Below are 26,167 nucleotides of genomic sequence, written 5' to 3' on the forward strand. Positions count from 1 at the left end.
CGATTTCTGTATTAATTTTATAAACAAATTCGTTTGATGGCTAATTTTATGGTTTTGGCATGAGTGATTACATCCTTCAACAGAGCCGGAGTAGTATTTGTGATAATTGATGTAAATTACTGACATTTTCTTATGTTAAAAGCTCATTGATTTTAACCTTGTACATTGTTCAATCTACTGCTTCTTTTGTTTAACACCAGAAAAACGAGATCTTATCTTTTCTGGAATTCTGTAAAGAAATTTCTGGAAAGTGCGGTCAATTTGACCGCATTCTCGTTTTAGTGAGTATCACCCATACAAAATATTTTACTACATTAGTCGTTCAATTCTGATAATGGTGTTGATAAAAACAGTTGCCTAACCTAAAGACTTAAAATTTCGTAGATCATTCATTCATTTATCTAGGAAAGAACCATTATTAAGTGCAATGTCATTGTTATATGAAAATAAGAAATTAGTGCTTCACGTTGGTGATACCGAAATAAAATTCTAAATCTAAATGAAAGTTTAAAAATAATTCAAAGAATCGACTGTTAAACGATAGACTTAGGCCTGTTTTCAAGTATCATGACATTTCTACGATACAAATTGTTGGAATTCTCGAACTATACGAACAAACGAAAGAAAAACTATATGGAAAAACTATGATACCAATGCACTTCGTATACGTGTATTTGTATACGTTGTTAATGTCAACATTACCTCGGCTTTTCCTTTGGGCTTTGCCATACCGTAGTTCATCGAATTGTTGGTTAAATTTAGAATTCAAACATTTTAATTGAGTGGTAGATGGATATAATAGTCAGCTCCACTGCGGTAAAATACAGTTCTATAATTAATCTTATTTGTTAGATAATCTCTAATGATATGTAATTCATTCTGGCAACCAGCCATCCAGCTCGGCTACTCGTTTGACTCCGTACAACAAAATTTATGGTCATTTTTTACTTGATATGCGCAAATATGTTAGTATATAGATGACCATTAAAGGGATGCCTGTAACATCCCAGACACATAACCGATCGCTTGTCTGTGGAAAGAAGTACCATTTTTACCAATGTCTCTCACTTTTACTAAAATCCAATATCGCGGTCATTTTGTAAGGCACTCATAGCAGTACCTTCACTTTACGACCGACTCGTCGGATATGCTCTCACTCCAAGGGACCAAGTTCACGATCCGGTGAACCGACTTTCAAACTTTCAAATTTTTGGATTAATTTTTCCGGTCTGGAAAAATCACCAAAGTATGTATGGGAACCCCTCCCCCAATAAAAATTGTGATTTCGACCACTATCCTAGTGATTTTTTCGGACCAGAAAAACGACAAAAAAATGTTTGACAAAATTAAATTGTTTTCCTACAGTCGAAGAAATATAGATTTCTGAATTTTAAGAGACAAAATCGTTTTCAATGTTTTTCTTTAATCTCTCATTTCGCATGTTATTTCAAATCAGTCATAAAAGCCTTAAAGGGTAAATGTGACGCAAGTCCTTTACCTTGCGTGATATCGCTGAGGTTGACGCATTCTGCGGCTGTACGTAAAAGTTATTTCAACACAAGATGAGCCCAAAAAATTGTAGAAAGAAAATTTTACAAAAAAAGATTGCGTCACATAGTATGTGCTAAGTGCTTCCTATAAACGTTATTGTTTACTAACTCGCAAACCTCGGTATTTGTTTTACTAAAAATATTATAAAAAACAAAAATATCCAACCCTCAGACACGCTGTATTGTCTCAGAGACATTAAGTAAATTATCTTGCACATAAAATGAAACTACTTACATTTATAGAATTTATACTTTACACTCAGATAAGTTGGTTTGATGAGTGTGCATTTCAAAAATCCTTCATTTTATTTTCGATTCGTTTTGTTTTCCTTTTATTGTGTGTGGAGTGTATTCTCATTTTATTTTTAATCGCCATAAAGTACATTACCTCGCATCCATTTTATTTATCTAGCTTTCTCTTCCTTCTGATGCGATAACTCTTTTTTTTTCGTCTTCATTTATAAATTTAAATGAAATATTTATCTATGCACACAGCACACTGCACCATTACTTTATATTAACCATCCTACATACATGTGTGTAATGATACTGCCCTTGACCTCATGCAGTGCATTTGCATCAACTTTTATTACATTTATAATAGAGAGATAATTCTGAACTGAAAGAGCTCATCGTAAAATGTAACCAAAATATTATACGGAATAATGTTCCATTCAATACATCACGCTGGAAATAATATGTGAATGCATTGCATATATCACAGTTAAAATAAATATTTAAAAAAAAAAATCTTTGAATGGTTTGTTGTCTGAGAGTCAGATAATGGTTTTATGCAAGAGTAGGTAAATTCGGCTTATTTATTTGTACATTCCTCGCATGACATGTAATGTTATGACAAAAAATCTTGTATTACGAAAAATGAAAATGAAGCGATTCAGAACGTTCTGTTAGTAAAAAACATCGAGACTGATGTATGTTATCGCCGGCCATCGTATATTAGTTGTCCGACCATTACCATTATATTATATGGCAAAGACAGATATTTCTCTCTTCACTAAAAACTATTTTACTGGTTCCCATAATTTCCTCTACAATCTATCAATTATTACAAGTTGCTTAGCCTCGCCCGATCAGACGTCCCTTATTTAGTCCAGCACCGACAATACCCATTTCATTGTTCACCAGTGAACTTCGAAAAATGAATGATAAATTCACGCCGTAAGTGCGGTCGAAATTCAAAATGGAAAGTGCGGAGGTCTTTCTAACATAGCGTCATTTTCATACAATGAAGCGTTGAAATGCACTTTTCGGTTCACTTTTTCATCGAATCGTTCACTTAAAATTCAAATTTTAGGCACACTTACGGCGTGAATTAACAACTGCTACGAACTAACACACATCAACAATGACCAATTCATAAAAAGATAGTAAGTAATCGAAGTATAATTGGTTGATTACGTCCCTGTTTAGAACTTTTTATTTTGCCATCTCGGAGGGCTGATATAGCCCGAGCCGAAGGCAAGGGCTGTAATCACACACAGCAAAATATAAAGTCCCAAACAATACTGTTAGTTTTTTTTAAACACACTTAGCTCCCGGGAAATGATTTTTAACACATTGCAGAATAATGAACTTTAGACACCCTGGACACCCTAGTAGGTTACAGTGCATGCTGCGAAAATGATTCATTACATGGGGGAACAATTTTGAGATACGAGCAACTCACAAGTGTGTGTTTAAGCGCCAAGGTTTGAAAACTGTTATTTTGACAAGGGTAGAGGTTGCATATCCGAGCCGAAGGCGAGGTATGTAACTACCCGCGTCAAAATAACAGTTTTCAAACCGAGGCGCTTAAACACACACGCGTGAGTTGCGAGTTTCAAAATTGTTTCCCCAAGTAATGAATCATGGCAGCAGCTTGCACTGTATTCTATTTTATTGCTTGTCCAAGCGAAAATTGATTCTTACATATCAATTCCTTAACGCAGTAACAACGAATCTAGTATACCGCCGAACCCTCCGAAATTGGCTCACACGTCTACGAAGAAAAAAATCCCGAAAACAACACTAATGTTATGTTGGTATTGTTACAGCAGTAATCTCAATACACGTCACAACGGTCACAACAGTCGGCTTGTCACTGAATTGTTTTTCCGTTTCAGGATAATGCATTAATTTTGTTGTTTTCGTTATTTAGAATAAAAATTTTGCAGTGAAGTGAAGTGAATAATGTCTAACATAAGCAAAGTGTTTTGTTTAGTGTTCTTGAATAAGTGAAAAATACGCAACTAAAAGTGTTTGCCATGTGTTCATTACAAACATTGAATTTATTGCTGGAGCAAAAAATGGCTGACACTTTCAGTTTTGTAATTTTCTTTTCGAAATAATTCAAATGCTTTTGCGACATTCAACTCACGCCACTGGAAAATTTGTGTTCAAAAACACAAAACATCAATAATTATTTTCTTTTTTTCTGTTGGAAGGCATTAAATATTTCAGATGATGCATTCTCCTTCATCTGGCTGCACCCCGCGAAAACTCGTTTTACGTGAATGACTGTGCACCCCGCGAAAATAGAGATTCCTTGACGATAGTGTCACACAAATATCCCTCATGTAATCGACCATTTTCGCAGGGGCCAAATTGATATGTAAGAATCAATTTTCGCTTGGGGCAAGCAATAAAGTAGTAAAAGAGTCGAGGGTTACCTCCAAATAAAATGTAAAAAATCTAAAAGTGTCATCGCTAATGTCAATGAAATAATGACTCATTTTCTGGGGGTGCAGTAAGTAAACCGCGAACATAATGGTAAATTATACAAATTTTGCTCTTGAAAGGCATCGACAGCCTCTTAAGTAATTTTTGTGATCTGAAATAAGCTCTAAGAAATCGTTGGCAGGCTAATCCACAAAATCCCACAATCTTAAATATCAATCACGTGTCAACTAAAAGTTAAGGAAATTTTTTAGGGAATCTTAATTTTAAGAATCGTTCGTGACGCAACGTATCATGTCTCAATATCTAGGCAAATGTTCAAAGTACTTATTGACGCCAGCTTCACAAAATACCTGCATTCGTAGCAATCGATTCAGACTTGACCGTGGTAGATAGTTTCAAAGTTGAAGAATTTCCTGATTACTTTTTGAGAAAAACACTTTTTTTGGATTATTTTGTTTCAATTGTAAAAATCTTGTTCCACAAATTGTTGGTTATTAATCAAGCTTGTACGAAAAATAAAAAGAATTTTCCAAAAATGTTGTATCATTCAGGAGACATTTTCCGGCCAGAAAAGCAATTTTCTAGTATCCAGGAAAAAAATTCATTCCGAAACTTATCGTTTCCGCTATTATTGTTAAGAATGCTTATCTATAGAAGAATCGAACAGAAAATGAAAATCTCTAACATTATACTAACTGACGCGTATAATAGACAAAGTACAACGACACGGCTATGGGGTGTATAGAAGATGAAATATTGAACTGCTTTTCCAGCTGAGAAATCTGTATTTTATTGGATGGTCCACTAGAAACAATATATTCTACTGCGACGAAAAACAAGTAGATGCAATGACGGAAGCACTCCCAACTGAAATAATAGTTAAGTCTGCCGGATTCACTTTCAACGATGTTAGTTTGCACATGCCGACTAATAAGAAAAAGATCGTGACCGATTGGAATTGCATTGAAAAAGTGTTAACAATGAGATACGATTGGGTAGCTAACGCCAGTAAATTGAGCAGACATCGTTTGAATCTTAGTGATTCGGTTAGAAAATTTGTCGAGCGGCTGCCAGTAGATGTGGAACATTACACGTTGTAAGAGCTGCTCAGCGACTGGAGTAAATTATCTAGAGGCAAACCGTTCAAATCAAGTAAGCTCTGTTCATGTTCCCTGAAAATTTTTTTTATTTTTGACTACGATCTGCTAGGGAATGGTTTCCGAATGAAATTATTAATTTGATTTAGATAAGACTATTGACAGTTGATAGTCTGTTGGATTGTTTTTTTTAGAAACCACGAATGGAATGCTTATAATGCTTAGTTTCCTATCATAGCCGGATTAACCCATGGGCAAAGTGGGCCCGGCCCAGGGCGCTGGGAAAATAGAGGCGCTGAGAAATTAATTTTTTTCGACAGTGTAATCATTTCACGTTCAACATAAGTCATGTACAAATCAACGTCGATTAAAAAAAATTCGCGCTCGCTTCGCTTGCATCTGTACATTACATTCTTGGGGTAAATGTGAGCTACAAGAAATGCATATATACATCTAACTTGATATTTTTGAATAATACACACACATCGACTAACCCAAGGCTGTTCGTATTTGGTTATTTAAAGCGTTTTTATGATGGTCCTGCTTTAGAAAAGTTGAACTTTGAGGCTTCTGGCTGAAGACACTATAAATAATTTTCAATAACCATTCCATTGCTTCATTTTCGTCAGCCGCCGGTGATAGTCGGATGACGGAAAGCTTTTAGCTCATGAGGAATTTTCGAAAATTTTGTAAATTCCTCATGAGCTGAAACCTGCTCATGATCGCCGGACAACGGGAGTTTGGAACAAATAAAGCAGCTGGAAAAGCTGCAGAACAAATCCGTTTCCGCCCATTGAAAATTGTTCATGGCATATATTCGCGATTTTTTTTGTCGAAATCCAAGGCCAATTTTACCTAAATTTCAAGATCTAACACTTTCAGAGTGAAGACAAAGGATCATTCTAGAGTGCCCTAAACTTCAATACTTTTGGGATCCCGAGTCCTATATCCTTGAAATTGCTTCAACGCAAGTCGTTTTTTCCGAATCATGACCTTACCCAACGCACTGCTCCTAGCATGAACATAAGAAATATTTGGAGGCTGATGAAGTCACAGTAGGCACTGCGTTTCTTTCGTGAAGATAGGTGACTTGTTTTAGTTGTGTGAGTTCAAACACACAATACAATCAATCTTAAGCGGTAGCTCTCATCACAAAAGCCTCCAAATTCGACGTTTGTCAAAGTAGTGTTCATGCTAGGAGCAGTGCGTTGCCTTACCAAGTAGAGTAAATCTCGCAATATAATGAAACTGTAACAGTATCACAAATATTGTGTCAAAAATTCACGTTTTTTTCTTGGTTTTTCCTCACAACGCGTTCATGTTCTAACGATCTTCCAAGGGAAGTGAAAAGTGAGAATAATGAGAGGACATTCAAGTGTAAATTGAAAGAACACCTGAATGAAACTATAGAATTGTGATGTAAATTTGAATTGTATTGGAACTTTGTATTTGAAAATAGCTATTTGCTAAATAAATTTGTTTGATTTGATTTGTTCTTCAAGAAGAATTTCAAGAAAAAATTGTTTCGGATTCATTCTACAAACTTCAAACTTAAAATCCCGAAAAATACGAGCGAAACCTTTTTATAACTTTACTTGATTTTTGTTTGTGGGAAAGTTTTGCGAATTAATCACGAAAACTCTGGTTATATCATATATCTCTCATTCATATATGGTTATATGTTATCATAAGCTTGCCACCTCGCCGTTTCTAACTACACATTACTTAGAAAATAATATTCTTGAGGAAATGTTGAAAACATTTTATTTGATTTGGTTGACAATGTAGGAAACAATTTCTTTAATAAATTTTTCATGCGGCGCTGCAAGGCTCGTTGCCCAGGGCGCTGTAAATGCTAATCCGGCCCTGTTTCCTATTACCAAAAAAGTACTCCGTGTGAGAGACAAAATTGATTTTTTTCAATTTTTCCTTTGCTTATTTGACAGCTTGCTCTCTCACGAAGTACTTTTTGTTGAGTGTAATGGACACTTAACTGAGCTTCGAAATTGTTCCGTTAATAGATCAGTGTTAAATAGCGGTTTCTTCTCTCAAGTCAAATAAATTGTCCATTTCACAAAGCTAACCTAAAACAATGACAGCTTCATATAGAGTGTTATGGAAATAGAAGGAGATATTTTGACAAGTACCACACGACAAGTTAAAATCTCAACGTACCACGTTGAAAGAGAAGCAAATACTTTGACAAGTACCCCAAGGCAAGTTATAATAATTAGTCTTCGGTTTTTTCGCTCTGATCATAACAGTCTATACATTTTTTAATATTGTGCTTAGGTTTGCGAAATGACAACTTATTTGACGTCTCAAACGACATTGACAATGATCTATTCAATAGAGTTTTTATGTGATCTTGTGAGCTTTTCTGTCATCTGAAACAATATTTTTCCGGGCTACACAAAGTATTCTAGAATAGCAATTCTGACTTTCAACAAAAAGTTGATTTTTTTTGGTTTCTTTCTTTACCATCCGTGAACTTTCATTATGTTAGTACTTCATATGACTCACGTCACAGTTAGTTGTGGTGCTAGAGAGAGCATTGACTAGATGTTGTACACAAATTACATGTGCTTTTTTTAGTTATTTTAGATCCCTTATCGTATGATTTTACTTACAAAAATGCTATTTTGCATGAACCATACGATGTCCTTGACACCCCTCTACCCCAATTGATGTATACGTAATTTGGGGGCTTAGACTAATTTCGTGACAGCCGTATCGGTAGATTACCTAGATTTACAAGATTACCAAACATGTCACGCATAAGTCACGACAACTGTTGTTAGATTTTTTATTTAACACCTTTAAGGAATTAATTTCAGATGGACATGCCACAGAAAATAAATAATAATTGACAACTAGTAGGGTGACCTTTCATCAAAAATTCTACGTATTGGGACTGATGTTGCCTCAACCGACCATGATAAGACGTTTAAGGATTAAGAGATTTATATGGTCAATGTGTGCGTCACCATAAGTTTTTCCCAGAAAAATGCTGCAGTAAATATCTGTCCCCTTCAGGTCTTCTCCATGACTTTTCCTATTTCAGCGGTTGCAATTCAAAATTTGAAATTCCTCGATGTTAACCATGTGTTTGAGAATAACGTGAACGTGATATGTCTGGCCGATTCAAGTATTGCATCTAACTCTGAACTCTGAACTCTGAACAAACAGTACAATGAAGACATGAACTTTACAATTCATCTCTAAACATACCTTTGACCTTTACGAACACAAAGTTTGGCTACTATTGCTACAATGCGTTATAATTCTTCTCCGTCTATCTGTTAATGTACCCTTTGCTTGCCATTACTGAAATGAACTTGTTTTCGAGTACGAAAAAAAATTTGAATGGAACATAATGATTGTCTGCGTCTCTTCACAGATATACATTCTCTGTTCTAACTTTATCCTTTATGAAAGCTAACAGACAATGTACAGAGAAACTCTCATATCTGCAATGAAGTTCAAGAGTTCTTATATTTTTCCATCCGGCTTCCCCACATATATATATATATGCTCGTACTTACTGCCACACCATTCTTCGTTTGTCTGCATTTTAAATTTAACACAAAAATTCCCCATCTTTCTCTTTTCATCATTTTCACCGTATACACTTTGAATCGGGCAACCATAACTATCAAGCCCCAAAGCACCGAAGCAATCGCATTCACATGGTATGTGCACACACACACAACTGGGGCTGATGACCGAGTCGCTCGTAAACCCAGACAGGTCGGTGAAGGTCATTGCTTTCTATATGTAACAACGATGGAAAAAAAACGGCTCTGGCTTTTTAAACATTTTAGTTTTTTGTTTGCCATTATTCCCAACCCCATAAAATTGATACCGCAATGTTTTAGTTTTAGAGTTTGTAATTTTTCTTTTACAGCAACTATAAAATCAAAAAAAAAAGTTTTTCAAGCATTTTCTCCATTATACATGGCTGTGCCTCGGTATACACATATTGTATGTACGTACGTATACACACAATATTATGCGAATTCACAAACTCATATCATTATTGGTTTTACGCCATTCGGTGTTATGTATGGTGAAAAAAAAAACTTTGGCGACTGAAGGGTAAATTATACCTTGTTACAACTTGCATTGCAGTAACCGGTGATGTATGTGTATTACGTGGTATGCATTCCAGTAATTTGACGTTATGTTTTATTATACATTATGCACCCACATTAATAATGTGGAAAAGTTTCCATATTTGTTGGAATGAGGTGCAGACAGGGTGGTTTTTCGTTATACGCTATAATGGCAAGGAAGCGGATAGAGTTGCACGCTTTTTTTTGTTTGAATTGTCTGAATATAACTGGTTCGGTGTTGTAGCTTTGTTTGCTTTTTCTAGTGTTTTTCCGGTTATTTTGTTCCAAGCCCAGACTAGCTACAAACAATTTGATAAGTGTCATCAATCGAGAGAAAAAAATCTTGATAAAGGAAAATCAAATTAAAATGATTGATTCTGAGCATTTTGATTGGATTGTGTGTGATTCGAAAACAAGTATAGATTTACATAGCGAGCATTTGAACTGTTTTTATAGCATTCAAAATGGTAGTTGATAAAAACAATTTAAATGCTCGTTATGTAAGTCTATACTTGTTTTCGAATCGCGATATATTTAAATTGCTCAGAATCAATCATTTTAATTTGATTTTCCTTTAAAATACTTTGAAGCTATCGAAAATCCTTTGAACAAAGTCCCTTAAGTCACTAACATTTCTCAAAAACTACACCCAAAAAAAAGTTCTACGTTTTAATCGTCCAAAAACACGATAAGACCAATGGTTTACTCATCCGTACACCATGTACATTTAAAACGTACAGTAAGTGTCATACAGACTTTGACGTTTATTTGTCAATTTAAAAATAGATCAAAGCTAATTAACGATTGGTAATGATACAATCATATCATATCATCTGTTTTTAGTTTGGAAAAAGGATCACAAGCATAAATAATAAAAGAAAAAAAAACAAGTTTAGCTGGATTTGAACCGGGTACCTCTCACACGTCAGGCTAAGACTTTCCTGCTGAGCTAACAGGCCGTTGAGATAATCAACGTGAATTTCGACCGGCTTCTAATTAACGGTTAAAAAGTAAAGTAAATAATTGATTGGCACAGTGGTGCTTTTTTAGTTTCAGATTCGACGATTTTGTAAAAGTTTTATTTCGTTTTAAAATATTTCCCGACTTATATATCCAAAAAGTATAATTTCAAATCGAAGTTGGCAAAATCTTTTAAAAAATGACGTTCATGTTAAAAACTGACACGACAAAATTCATAACATCTTGTCAGTCATTAACATCACCTGCCAAATGACAGTCTTCCGCCATCAGCAAATAGTTTTTTCTACTTCCTACGTCTGTTGTGCTTCAAGCCTGTAGTCACATTTTAACCTAAGTGGGAATGGTAGACAAACTAGCTGCAAATTTTACGAGCAACATTACATTTATCAATCACCTTGATCGGCCTCATCAGATCAAAGTTAGGAATTCTTGATGTGGCTGCCCTCTCAGTAATTTCGAATCAAACCCACATCAGATTTTTTTTAACATTTTCATTTAATTTTTTTAATTCCACAAATAAAAATTATTATTGTCTAAGAAAATAATTGCAAAAAAGATATCTGAGGAGCGGAATGAGGTCAAATTGGTTGAAATATAGAATTCACAATTGCAACTGTGACAGTTGAACTGTCACATGATAAGTACGGATTAAATGTACAACAATGTACGAATAAAGTGTACATCAACATACGGATAAAACCTCCAAAAACACGATAAGACCAATGGTTTACTCATCCGTAAATTGTACATCCAAAACGTACTTTTTACGGGTTACTCGTAGAAATTGGGCGATTTTAATATACATCCAAAATTTCATTTTTTTGGGTGTAATAAAAATGTCCTGAAAATCCTTTAAAATCGATAGAGCAAATGTTTTGACATTCAAAGAGTAGAAAATGCTTAGAAAATTGTCTGACTTTTCAACCCCTAGATTTTATTCTCATAAGTCATAAAAGACGGTGTACTATAATTGAAACGGTTTTTGTCGTAAATTATTGTTTAATTCCAATGAATGCAGATTAAAAGTATCCTTTCATGCAGTGCTAGCATTGCCATAGAAAATATTTGGAGGCTGTTCGGATCGATATAAGCCTTGTACTTCTTTAGTTAAGACAGAAGTTATGCTTTCTTGATGTGAGTTAAAGCACAGCATAGTGCAAGAGAGAACGCCCAAAAATTACGCGGAAAAGGACGATCGTTGAAGAAGTCAGCAACCAAGGAAAAACCTGGAATAAGGTCAAAGCGCAGAATCGTGTTCGCTGGCGACAATTTGTTGTTGCCCCATGCTCCCCGCGAATTAGGACAAGATGATGATGATGATGATGATGAGGATACATGCATCAAAATTTGGAGGTTCTGTGACGTCTGGAATACTGTTGTCCCTTACAAAAATCATTTAAAAATAAATCACCCAACAGTAGGTACTCAATGATAAATGAGTAAAATGTAATATGCTTTTTGACGAATTTAACCGATTGCTAAGGCGGTAAGTATGATCAGATTTGAAATAATAGTGTATTACTTCCGAGGTTCCAAGTTGTGTATTTGATAAGTGGGGTGTCAAATAACAACTTGGAACCTCGTAAGTCCAATGCTTTACGTGATTAGGCAATGTAAATGAAAATGAAACATGCCGTAACACGTAAAAACCATCACTAAACTCATATCCATAACAACACCATTGCATTTCCATTGCAGAGAGTGTAATAGCCATGTTCTTATTTGGTAATGTTAAGGAAACTAACTTAATGCAAAAAGAATGATCTGAATTTTATAAAATGCAATCATCAATTGTGCCCACATCAGCATTAAAAGATAAAATTTACTTAACACTACAAGGTGAATACCAGAATATCGCATCAGAATTTCATATATATATATCTATGAACGTGTTCTCTTAAAAACAGATCTACAAAAAATTTTTCCGCTTTCTGCGTAGGTGAAACCAGTTAAATTAAAATTATCGTCCTAGTATTTATACACATTGTCATATCGTTCAAGGTCAGTTGTGATGATGATGATCTGCTTTAATTTTGTTCCTCATAGCAGTTGGTTTTCTGGTAATAATTTCATCAAAAACCACTTACTGCTTTACACAAACTGTGTTAAATAAAACAAGATTCGGTATGTAAACATCGACAATGACAACAGCTCTCTGATATATGATGAGGAAAATGTGATATTTTTTTTGGTTTGAATTCAATGTCGCTGAAAAATGAATCAGTAAGTAACTTGCAATCGTTCATAGAATTTTAGAGTATATTTCGTTGTTCTGAGACCCTCAGGTTGAGGGAATGGATGTGCCCTTACTAAAGATTTTATAGTAATCTGTTTGAAGAGTCTTATACCAAAAGAAGTACTAGATTCGCTAATTGTTTATATTCGATTCTATAGCCAAATATTTAGTTTTCTTACAATGACTAATTTTGTATCTTCTCTTATCGATAGAATAGGAAGTAAAATGTTCGTAGCACCTCTGGTGCAATAAAACTCTTCTATCAATATTTATATGGCAGTTACAGTAATCGATAGATTTTATCGCGTTGTCAGTTTGTTGTTTTGTTTTGGAACTCATAAAACGCCCACATGTCGAATTTGACTTTTTGACAGCAATAAATATAAACTATAAAAAATTTAACTGAGAAAATAAACGGACAATGCTTTTTGCATGGTGTGATAGACAGAAACTTTTTAAAAAAAGCTTAGTTATGCATTTTTGATATTTTTACAAATTCTTAGTCAGAAAAGTGTCCTAAACTTTCGTCGAAGCTAGACTCTCTCTCTCTCTCTCTCTCTCTCTCTCTCTCTTATGCATACAACAGATTGGTAAAGCCACTCCTTTTTTCTCTCATATGCATTTATTTCTAACATTTATGTAAATCAAGGATTGCTTCGAACGTGCCAATAGATCTCAGCAAAGAAATCTTCTTCTTCAAGATTTTCAATATTTTCTAGGAGATGTTCCGATGTTTGCTCTGAATTATTACATAATCTGCATAGTGGTGAATACTCCCATTCTTGCAAGGTGTTTATATAACAGATCGTGCCCCGTTTGTTTTCTGAAGCTATGTAGATTTTTCGACTTATTGATCGGATAGATGATGGGTTTATGTCCGGCCATGTTTTACCGTTTGAATCATTTTGCTGTTCCAATTGTAGTTCTTTTGTAATCGATGTTTGGATATTTTGTTTAGTTAAACGAAACATCCTTATTCTTGAGAATTTCTTTCTGTAACAGAACCTTCGTACTTTTTTGTTTAGTGGTAGCGAGTATTTGTCGTATAGTGCTCGTACTCGGTGAACACACGATACTTTAGATTTGAGGCGATTTTCTATACAATTGTAATTCTTCCAAATACTATTCGGTGTTCTCAGGATACGTTCGTACATTTTTAACGATGCTATTTCTCTAGAATATTAGAGCGGTCTGATGCCGGAAAACATATCCATCGCCATTATCGGTGTTGATTTCGTTCCGCCTGGGATGATTCTCAGTGCTTGGTTTTGTACGACATCTAGTTTGTTGCAATTAGATTTGCTGGCACATATTAACAACTCTGTGTTTAAACAGTGACCAAAATGTAAGCTTTCATCCGTTTCCAAACCAAATCATCCCACATGCGATGCTCTCGTTTATTTACTCAAATTTTTAAGTGGGTGAAGTGAGTTACAAGGAGAGAAAATTTAAATTCGATATGTAATTCTGCTTTGAGAGTTGTTGTGGTTTGTAAATGATTCCACACAAAATATGATTAGAGGCGAGGAAACATTTTTTAGCCCCGTACGAAGTACTGGGGGCTTATAAGATTAATATGCCGTTTGTAACACGTCGAATTGGAAGCAGACAGTAAGGGCAAAGCTTTTGGTTATGTTCATAGATGACGAATCCGCAATAAAAAAAATGTCCGTCCGTCCGTCCGTGACCCCTCTAGCTTGAGCAAATCACAACCTTTTTTCAAAATTCTTTTTTTCCCCGATTGGTATCGACAAAAGTAAGGTCAAGTTCGAAAATGGGCATGGTAGGGTCGGCCCTTCCAGAGCTAGGGCCCTATAGGTGTTTTTCAGTCTTTCGACGATATCTACCGAAATACGCACGTAATAGCTGCTTGTGATATATCAAATGAAAGGTATTGACGAGTAGAACAAAGTTGCTGAACATTGTTTTTGTGTAGGATGCAACGCGAGCTTGTTGGGAGGGCTCAAAGGTCGTTACTCGGCCCTAAGTGTTTTTTCCACATAAATCGAGTAAATCTCATCCGATTTTGCCAGATTTAGTTTTTTATGGAAGGTAATTGAATACCGAAAAGAACGTGGCGAAAAAAGTTTCAAATTTGGGCCCTTGGACTAAGGCCGCTACTCGGCCCTAAGTGTTTTTTGCACATAAATCGAGTAAATCTCATCCGATTTTGCTAGATTTAGTTTTTTATGGAAGGTAATTGAATACCGAAAAGAACGTGGCGAAAATTTTTTCAAATTTGGGCCCTTGGACTAAGGCCGCTACTCGGCCCTAAGTGTTTTTTGCACATAAATCGAATAAATCTCATCCAATTTTGCTAGTTTTTGTTTCATTTGAGAGATAATTGAATGCCGAATAGAATGATGGCAAAAAAAGTTTCAAATTTGCGCCCTTGGACTAAGGCCGCTACTCGGCCCTAAGTGCTTTTTGCACATAAATCGAGTAAATCTCAACCGATTTTGCTAGTTTTTGTTTTATTTGAGAGGTAATTGAATACCCAATGGAAAGTTGGCAAAAAAATTTGGGTTTATAAAATAATGTCGTAAATTGTTGGTTTTATTTGAGAGGTACTTCGTACGGGCTTTCGTAATTGCGCTATGCGCAATTTTAAAAATGAACACTTTCAGTAAATTTGACCATGCCCAACTTGACTTGCATTTTGGTAACAGACGCATTAGAGGGTTGTAGACGTATTAGGGTTCCGGGCGTATTACGACTACGGACGTATTATGGTTACGGACGAAATAGGATTACGGATCGTACGGGGCTAAGTCGCAGCAAACGCTCCGACTGTTCTGATGCCTTGTTTTTTACAATCCGGTTTTTCTTATTCAATCCACATACATTACAAATGTTACGACATTACGCATGTATTATAAAGTGAAAATCGCATGTGGTTTGAACAACAATTGGATTGCATTCGTTGTAAAATGTGACTTATGATTTATTTTCTCGCACTGTAACAAATGAAAATCTAGATTTGTGATTTTAGTATTTCATTCTTGAAAATAAAAATCTAGATCTTCATTTATTTAACGAAATTCTTGTATACAAGCCATAACAACTCTCAAATTAGAAAACATGTCGAATTTCTCTCACTGTATCTTATGGAAAGACCGAAGTTATATTTACTTCACTATCACTAAAAATTGGCTTTTAGACGAACTTTCGATTAATTTTTAAAATTATAATTTAAAAGCAAGGGTAAAATTTGAAAACTGAATGCACAAACAAAATAAATCACCAACAGACCAATAATTCATTTCTGTTTATCTAAATATATATAAATACCGTCGATACAAATCAAAGACAAATATTGAGGAAAATGAACTTACCAGACTATAAATAAATTCATAAATATTGTGCACATACTGTAGAAATTAATCCCTTAAGATGTTATGCGCGCTCATAGCAGAACATCTCTCTCTTCTTCTTTTTTTCGCAACAAACTGTGCAAAATGTATTTCATACACTTAATTGGTCAAGTTAAACTTGGAAATCCGCAAAGAGGAGAGCATTGCCACGTCATGACCTCTATAACCTTTCATGTATGTCTGCAAAATCCACCCAACCCATATACACAGTCTGTTCTAAATAATCACATTCTATTGTAAAGCGATGCCATGTTTTCTGTTTGGAGAGTTTTTAATGTGTGCGTTTTTCATAATTTCTACTACAAGTTCTGGGTTCTGGTTTCATGTTCGGTTCGTTCATGATGATAAAAATGTACAGCACATATGAAATTGTGCATAATTTATGTCTGTCTGTGCCTAATTCAGTGGGGTATATAATACGACTGGTTGGGGTATTCGATTTCGTGAAGAAAATAATGTTTGTTCCCTTTAGCGTGTACACGAAATGAAAGAATTTTTTTTCGAAAATGAACGCAAGTCTAATGTTAATTTCCTTTTGGATATTTAATGTCTCCGTACCTTCCTGGGTAAATGTAGTTTTCCGTCTAGCTGAGACAGACACATTGGTTAATATTTACGGGGGATTTTTCCGATTTACCAGATGAAAAAAAAAAACTTTTAATTCATACAGAATGTATCAGTTGGTTTGTGGGATCGCCCATGAAGAACGTCCACTAAATTTTCAGAATTCTTGAACCCCTTCTCCCCCTCGTCCACGTTTTTTCAACACCTATAACATGGCATGCACTTTGTCAAACCTTCTCCTCCCTTCCTGGCGAGCGTCCTACATGGACAATCCTGGTGGAGCCATTTTAAACTTTTATTGAATTTCAGATCTATTTAATGTGAGTGCAAAGTACGTGATAAAAATAAAATTCTTTAACAGCTTTATGCTGTTAAATGAAAAAATTATTTCTTTTTAAGCAGCAAGTGATTTGTCATAAATAACGGTTAAATCTAGTACTTCTTTTGTTTGAAGTATCGAATAATACACCTTTCGTACGCATCTATTACTTCGTTTGTTATAACACACATTTTTATATAATGAAGAGAACAGTAGCTATAGATCTTCATTTAGAGCTGATGTAGTTGTCATCATTAACATTTGATGAGATGATACATGTAAAAAGGCTGTAAGAACGCCTAGAAGTACAAAAAGATGAATAGCTGGAGATGCCTAATAAAATGGAATTTTATCGTCCTTTATTAAGTGTTTAAATGGACAATTTAATCTCTATCAAACATCTAAATTTAATCGACTTGAATGATAGAAAGTACAATTGGAGGAACTGTTACAGTATTCTTCTTCAATCGGTGGGAAAGTACACAAAATGCGTACGTGCAAACGCTCACATATTGTATACATGATTTTACTTCTCAAATATGTAGACATTACGTCTAGTGTGCGAACAGTAAATGTACCACAAACCAGCTGAAAGAAGTTGAGATTGGTTACCATATTCCATATTCTCGCTAATGTAATCTCCTGGATGTAAAGAAATTTGTAATAATAATGTCATATCACATTCTATTCCATTCTCGGAATTGCTTCAAATCGATTGATGTTAAGGAAAGAACTTTCGTCGAAAATATTTCCATCGTAGCAACAGTTCAGTATTGGTAAATTGTAGAATGCTTGTGCATGATAATTGGGTCATAAATTGACTTGATTGATGCATAATATCTCTACCAAAAATAAAATTCATTGCGTAAGATCTACAACACACAGCGTCCCTGATATACAAATGCAAAGAATACGTTTTTTTTCTACATTTTTTTGTCTCTCTTTTTGTTTGGTGATAAGGCCGAATTTCAAAATAACTGAACTAAAGCTGATAATGTGCATTTTTGAATGCGAATCATTCCGTTTCAAGTGATACCATCGAAGTTATAACAAGGTTATTGCAGCATAGTCATATAATGTAATATATGTATGTACGCTAAGAGTGGAGATAAGCAATTTTCTGTGTGTTGCCGAATGTAATACAACGCAGATCGGTTTTTTTTGTCACCAGTAAAAAGTACACAACTTATATTTTTGATACAATGAAAAATAATAAAAATCTAAAATCGTGTGTTTGTTTAATGTGACTTTGCGATGACGATAAAATGACAAAATGGCATTGAACTTGATAAGAAATGGTATTAATTGTTAAATATTCAAGGACAAATTTATAAAAAAAATATTTAATTTTGCATGGGAAACGAAAGTTTTGTTCGCTTTCAAATAGTTTCCGGTTCGAAAATAATGAGGTAGACGATGTTATGATTGCAAATGTAATTCAGTTTTAAGCTTAAAATACAATCGAATTGTAACACACTTTACGTTCTTTGTGCCACCAGTCAGTGAACACAATAGGTTAAGGTTACCCACTACAAGGTTAAACTATAATTTTCTACGTCAACATTTTTACAGTCAAAGACCTACAACCTGCAACTTAGTTAGGAAAAATACTATAACGTGTACCAGGAGAGGAATTACGGTATCAGTTTCCTTTTCTCAATTCTACCTACGAATCGTAGGCTTTTTGAAAGATGTCCCTACACCAAATCCGGTGTCTACAGAAAAATTATTAAATTTTACTCGACTGATTTAAGTCAAATAAAATGCCATTGTATAGCACATGACCTCGGGACTCTGGAACAGTTATCAGTTTTTAAATCGGCCCTATATCAGCTTGGAGAATTGTAGACTTGTAGAATGATGTCAATTGCTCGTTCGGGCAACAGGTCGCGAAATTGCTTAAAATCAATCGTCCAAGACAGGTACGTACGTAATTTTCCATGCAAAGTGATGAAAACTCGAAAAAACTCGAACTTATTTTCATCCACGAATGGTTGCCTTTGCCTTTGTGCTACGCATGTCGTGGCTTTCCTATCATAAAGGTAATAGTTACTGGAGCACGTGAACTTCAACCTAAGCTTTCAACTTGAAGTCGATTTGCTTACAGTTCTATCCTACAGAAAGGCATACATGCCATCATAGAGGTAGACTACCTAGAGGAATTATGACCCGAAATTCATTGAAAAATTGTATCACACACACCACTATCACGAAAACGTCAACGTTGCTTTGCTTTTGACGTTATGAGTCCCCTCAGACCCCGCAAAAAGTCTGCTTTTTTGTAGGCTTTACTTTTGACAAAGTCCCTTTTAACTGTCTGTACACGGAGCTGTCACACACACATTTAAATATATGAATTTTCATTTTAATTTGTAAGTTTGTTCTATTGAGAGTGCCCTTGCATGCCATTTACACTACCGTGCGTTTTCACAAGCGACTGAATTTTCCAAGACCTGAAAATTGATCCATTCCGTCCTGGAATTTCGGAGACTACTGTTCGAGCTACATAGAGAACTAAATTCACTAAAGCTCCAAAAGGGTCATAAGTTTCCATGTCAAAAGTTTACATGATTGAACATAAAATCTCTTTACCCGAATTGATCATTACTTCGACTAATCTGACATGTACATGTGTATCACTAATATAGCGATTCACTTTGTTATATAACCATTAAATCTTTTACTTCTTTTGTTCGAGGTGTCGCCTAGTGTATCAATACAAAATCTTTTACTTCATTTGTTTAAACATAAACTTTGCTTGATAAGTGAGCACTAACCGGAGATCATAGCGTTAGGTTTCAGACTTTGGTGTCGATAACAAGAGTTATCTTAACGCATGCTAAAAAGCTTTTCTAGCGAATGGACGATTTTCAGCACGAGCTGGAGGTGAGTTCTGGAATCGACATCGCTAAAAAATCCTTTTAGCATAAGTGAGGAACAACGTTTTTCCTAAATGACCCCGGAAATACGCGACAAAGTCACGATATTTCGACATTAATCTTATGTGCCGTGTGCCGTGATAAATAGAATTCAACTAATTTCATTCTGACACTGCAAACAAAAACATAAAAATAACAAAATCCTAATGCAAACATTCTCGCTATACTCACTTTATTGCAGAACAGCAATTTTCCGAATTTCAGAGACCTTCAAATCGATGAGACCACTAATATAGCTCGTTACTAAAATTGACCCGAGATGTGTTAATCAAATTATTTATTGAATTGGAATTAGCTGACTCAACTGAAGCAACTTGTATATAGGTATGAAAGAAATGATGTAATTTATCAGAAATTCATCGAGAACATTTTGTTCACGCCATCTAATCAAGGTCAAACATTTATTGAAATAAGGGAGAATATCGACCGAATTTATGTTTCGTTTATGTGTATATAAGGAAGTCTTCTCAACATGCTGTTTGGGTACTATACGAGAAAATATCCCCTCTGATACATATATGACTACTCAAACAACATCTAATGAAAAAATATTCCAGAGGAGTGTTGGAGTGGGTGTTAATTTCACTGAAGTAAGTACAAAAACGGTCTTCCAGCGTTATGATGATGTTCAGTTTTCCGCACGAATATATTCGAATATATTTAGGTTTCCTCAGTAATATAAATGACGACGCCACTTTTTTCCCTCTGTTAACAATAAGGGTAGCAATTTCGACCATTTCGTCTTATTTCCATCATACATTTAGGGTAAAATTCTTCATCGCGATTTGATTGTATTGGTTTCGAATGGAAATGAAATTTTATTAGTTTCTTGGGGGCAATTTCGGGTATATATGGCTGTGGCGCGTTGTTTAATCGCAAAACATTTTACTATCCACAATATCAGAACAATCAGATCAGCTGTTTGACTCAGTGTTTGCATGTTCGGTAAACGCAGAGGCAATGATAAATTTGCTTGATACCTAAAATAATTTCATTCGATGGGCTTATTTATAGCGGTAAGTTGCGCGATGCGAACAAAGATAACGATATTATCACCTTCGCAAATATGTCTTGTGAAAAGTTTGAACATCTTGTTTCTGTCTATTCGAACTGAATTATCTAATCGGTCATCCTACACTCTAAAGTGCAAACGCGCTTCACACCTTGTCTCATTGCATTATCATTACATTTCAAAATTTATGATTTCCAAAATTAAAAGTCGTTTTTCTTGAGCTTCTCTTTGTTGAATAATCTCTTATACGTAAAGGATAAAATGAAATACAAAAAAGAAACTTATCTTGCAATGAGTCAGTATTACTTCCAATACTAAGTTTGTGGGCAATCATTACGAAAGTACATTTCCATTCCAAATGTCACATTTAACCTTCATTTCACTACAATCTTCATAGCCTAATAACCCTGACAAATTTATCGTGTGGCCAAGTTATTTTTTTGGTGTGTACGTTATCTCTTATTCCCTACTTCTTTACGTGTTTATTTATTTACTTTAAAACAGTCCAAATATAAATGTATGAAATGAACACATTTTTAAAACGACGTCTCTATAATTAAATACGCGTATACAGGCGACTGATTAGTATTTTCTGTACATATTTGGCATAATAAATGAAAATCCACAATATGAAAACAAAAAGATTGTTTAATATTGAAATATTTGCGAAAAAAAAAACTTTTTTTCTGTTTTTTTATCTTTAACACTCAGATAATGTTAGCGCAGAAGATAGACAGTGGATGGTAATAACGTTCGTATTTAACATTTGTACCTAAACAATAGTCAAGAATTTGTTTAAAGACGCATCAGATCCATTCGCACATGCTAAGCATATCTCCCGAATAATTACTCAATCTATTACTTCTTTTGACTGAAGTAACGCCTTTACATTTTTTTTATATCAAAGTTCGGACTAGTTAAAACTGACCATTTATAGATAGTTCCTACATTTAAGATTTAAAAATGTATCACATTTAACATGCTCTGTTTGTGTTACTAAGTTGAGGTTCTTGTTAAAGAGGGTTAATTATCATCTTTTGGAACGTAACTCATTATAGCGTTAAGAGAGTGTTCATAAATTACGTCTGTGTTTTGGAGGGATGTCGATGACATCTATGTTCATATAAACAATTCTTTGCAGACAAGGAGGGAGGGGTCTAAAAACAGAGAAGAAATGCAGATATCATTTATGAACACTCCCTAAGTGTATCACTTAAATGATAAACTTTTGTTGCCTTTTTTGTATGCAACACTGCGATTGACCACGGGAAAAAGTAGGAAATTTCGATTTCTCAAGTGATTTATGGCTCTAGGTACGCACTGTCACAAACAACACTCTCGAAAAGAAATTTTTAACTTTTCTTCCCTCGATGAACAAATAACTATTTTATTCACTCATTAGGCCCATTGAGCGTTGATGATTGGTCGATGTTCATGTTTTCGCTTCGCCCTGGTCGAAAGCATCGCTCTTGTTGAAATTTCGTATTTTTTCTACTCGGTAAAGAAGCATAGTATATTTCAACATACCCCAATACACACAAGATGTGTGTGCACGCGCGGGCGAAGCCCAAGCGAAAACACACATCGAGTGTGTATTGGGGTATTTTGAAAGATATTTTTCTGTAATAGTGAGAGTGTGTTGGTGCATTCCTTCCCAACCGTTACTTTCCTTCTCGACCGTTTACTTTCCCTACCAACCGATTCATATCATAGCTCACCAATACACTCTCACGTATACAGAAAACTATTTTCCTAACTAGTGTTGACATATTGCGACTTCGTCGCTTATCTCCCACGTCATTCAGGAAAAACGTTGTTCCTAACTTATGCTTTTTTGGCATGCGTTAGGAAAATAACTATTTAGGTCCAAGATGTGTATTGTCAGACTTGAGTTGCAGCCTACATGTTCCGAGACGTCAGATAGAAGTGTGCAGCTTTTGTGGAACCATATGTGTAAGATAAAGTTTCTCACATATTAGTAAGATTGAGGCGTGGTTTTCGAATGTGCTGAATTTAAATTTGTTTAAAATTATTCCTGAGGGCATCATTTAAACGAATACGCGTTAAGCCAAGTGTGTCGCAATACTATTATCGATTCTCTTACTTCTTTTGATCCAAGTAGCGTCTCATGTTTGATTGAAAATCTATTACACTTAACAAAATTAACGAATTATCACATTTTCGTTTTCAACAGATTCTACATAATTTCTGGATCCACAAATTTGACAGTCTTGATATTGAATGGTTTTATTTGGTTTTTATCCCAGTAAACTGGTCGTTACAAATTTCGACTGGGAAAAAAATTTAAAATTGCATTCATTAACAGCTGTCAGAATCTGTGGGACTAGTATTATCAGATCCCACATAAAACAAAAATGTGATAATTCGTAATTTTTCATAATTGTACCTAATTCACGCGTTCTATTTCAAAACATACATCATAGTAAGTCACTCAGTTTAACACTTAGTTTTCGACATTTACAATACAACGTCAGCGTTATTTTGTCCAACTGTCAGTTGTTTAAATATTTAAATTTTTGGCGCACTTATGGCGTGAATCCGTTTTATTATACATTTTACTATTAAACACTCATGAACCGGAGGTTATCGTTCAATTTCGTTATTGCTTTCGATAACAGATGATGATTAACCCGTTTCTGTCTTGAAAATTTTCTTTCCTCAACGAACAGTTTATATAAATGATAAGTGCAATTAAACCAATTTTTTTAAACATAACATTTTCTATGTATATTACTTCACAATTCTGTTGTTGGTGTTGTCTTCATTTTATTTATATGTAACAGTCGTATTGATAACAGTTAGGCTTTCGAGTTTTTCTTGGTCACTGAACTGATATGAAATTGACATTGAAATTTTTTCAACGAGGTCAAATTGACTGCACGTCGTCATATGTTTTTCCTTATTGAAGTTTATTCGTTTTGCTTTGCTTATGACCGATTAAACGAAGTATGTTAGGTCCTTCTTTCAGTTTGTCATCGAATTTTATTTGTTCATCGACATTTTGTCCTCGTAAATCCCTAAGAAAAGCGCAAAAATTTATCACTTTGAACCAATCTATCTTAACGAGACGAAAAAGAAACCATTGGATGAAATACATATTTTGTCCTCATAAAGTCGTTTTTCCGATACCATTTTCGAGTACCATTAACAAAACGTTGTCGTTGAACTTTCAAACTTTCCTGGAATTTCATTCAATGAACTTGAGTGCAACAAACTGAGCCCCATCCGTCTTAAACCACCCATCCCAGTCAGTTTGATTTCCCACATTTTCCGTTTCTATTTTCTTTTTATCTTGCGAATATGTGAAATCGACTTTCACTTTTGTGGTGTGCAAAATACACCTTCTACCGTATGCTGTGTGGCCCCCAATCGAATGCCATAGGTATCAGAAAGGCAAGGACCTTTAAGCTACGCTACGCAAATATATTGGTGCCTTAGTGGAGGCAATAAAAACTTTTTCTCTCGTAAGGTGAAGAGTTTAAACGTTTTCGAAGACGTTGATCGCGGGAGTTCTAAATGTCGAGAAAATTTATGTCTTTTCGCCCACGGCATGCAGTACACTGTGTGTGTGTGTGCGACAACTATTGGAAGAAGTTTCAACGATTTATTTGTCTGCTCGAGTTAAGGTCTCATATACTTTCTAAACGAAAAGAGTAAGACGTTAACATCGATTGAATGTTACATCCTCAGACAAATATCCGATACTGTAAATCAACCAGATACAATTCCTTACACTTAATGTCAGAAGTCCATTAGTGAACAATGTGACAAACACAAGGACAAAGCCAATGATAGCCATAAAGACAGTTTTATAGTCGTTCAATTGTCATCACTCTCGTAATGTGTCTACAACAAAATAAAATCATAATTCCTTGTCGACAATGAAACCATTTTTTTTGATCAATAAATTAAATCAGGAAAAATAAATCGTAACCAAAAACCCGACGACTAAACATAAAAAGTCAGTTTTGTCCGCATAAATTGACGCTAAAAATTTTTACCCTATGGTAAGAACACAAAAGCATTTTGTAAGTGCGTCGTCTGGAAACTCTTTCCAAATACCCTCATTCTATTACAGACATATATGTTTGTGTATACGATTCACCCAGAAATCATCCTTGGGTGTGTTTTTCTATGTATTATGTTGCCGCATGTCGGTCATCCACCCTCTCAGATTATTCAACTCCGTTTATATATATCCTTGTTGTTTTTTGTCATGCACAGCTAATGCTTCTTCTTCGTTCGTTTTGCAAAGTTTCCATCAGCTACATACACACAATGGATGGCGTTGTGTTATGCGATATAGTGTTATTCGGTGGGGTGTGTTACACTTTTAGAGCAAAAAAATCTTTTTATTGAAATGTTATTCGGTTTTCTTATGCAGCTTAAATGTAAGCGCGCACCGGCGAAGGTACTGGAATATATCTATGGAAAATGATCATATCACAAAGTTTACTTTGTGATATTCGGATATTGTATCGTGACCAGCGACTGAAACATTTTTTTAAGAATTTTCGAATGCAACAATAGAGAAGCTAGAAAAGCCTTTGTCATCGTGATTTGGCAATGACGACAAATTTTTTGTACTGTTTGTTCAAATATGTGAAGTAACAGATTTTGCATAGATCTAATTATGTTATGGCTTCACAGGTGAAAATGGAAGAATGTTGCATATCAATAGGGAAATGATGTTTCGAAACTAAAGCTGAAACGTAATAGATTTTTGTACAATTCTAGTACATTAAATGTATACCGTTCTAGTACATTCGTCTTAAATTTTCGATCTATTTTTTATGAACTGACTTCACTGCTATGACATTTCATGTAGATTAACCAGAGTGAAGTTATTCACAAAGAATGCAGTACTGAAAAGAAATGTGGCGCCAATGACAAAAAGTTATAAAAAAACGAAGTTTGGAGAAATAATTCCTTTAAAATAGGCCCTGGTTGCAGCTTCAGCATATTTTTGGAAGGCAATTATCAAAAATTCCATAAAACTAACGCACTTCAAGCAAAGTACTATTTTTTTACAGCGCCAAAATATGTTTGATACACTGTCCTGTTTCAGTACTCTATTAAGTTTATTTGAATTGCGTTGATAAAACTCTTGAAAACTTAAAAATTCTTAGAATAAAATTTCGAGTCCCTTTTACAATTTAAACAAATTTTTAAGAACTTAATTCCAAAAATAAGCTATGGTTCCAGCTTGGGCAGCATTTGGCAAAATAGAATGTTCAGATCAAGGACGTAATCTGCTATTAATTGAATTCGATTATTGTA

The 26,167-nt window shown here is 34.8% G+C and overlaps 1 long non-coding RNA gene across 1 annotated transcript; it reads left to right on the forward strand.

The window, feature by feature from the left end:
• The first annotated feature begins 183 nt into the window (after positions 1-183).
• LOC119066658 lies at positions 184-18,646 on the forward strand. The gene is made up of 3 exons (XR_005085781.1): positions 184-281; positions 13,378-13,382; positions 18,637-18,646. It is a non-coding gene; the product is annotated as an uncharacterized LOC119066658 (long non-coding RNA).
• The last annotated feature ends 7,521 nt before the right edge of the window (positions 18,647-26,167 follow it).

The sequence above is a fragment of the Bradysia coprophila genome, chromosome IV (assembly GCF_014529535.1).
Source record: "Bradysia coprophila strain Holo2 chromosome IV, BU_Bcop_v1, whole genome shotgun sequence".
NCBI classification, from domain to species: domain Eukaryota; kingdom Metazoa; phylum Arthropoda; class Insecta; order Diptera; family Sciaridae; genus Bradysia; species Bradysia coprophila.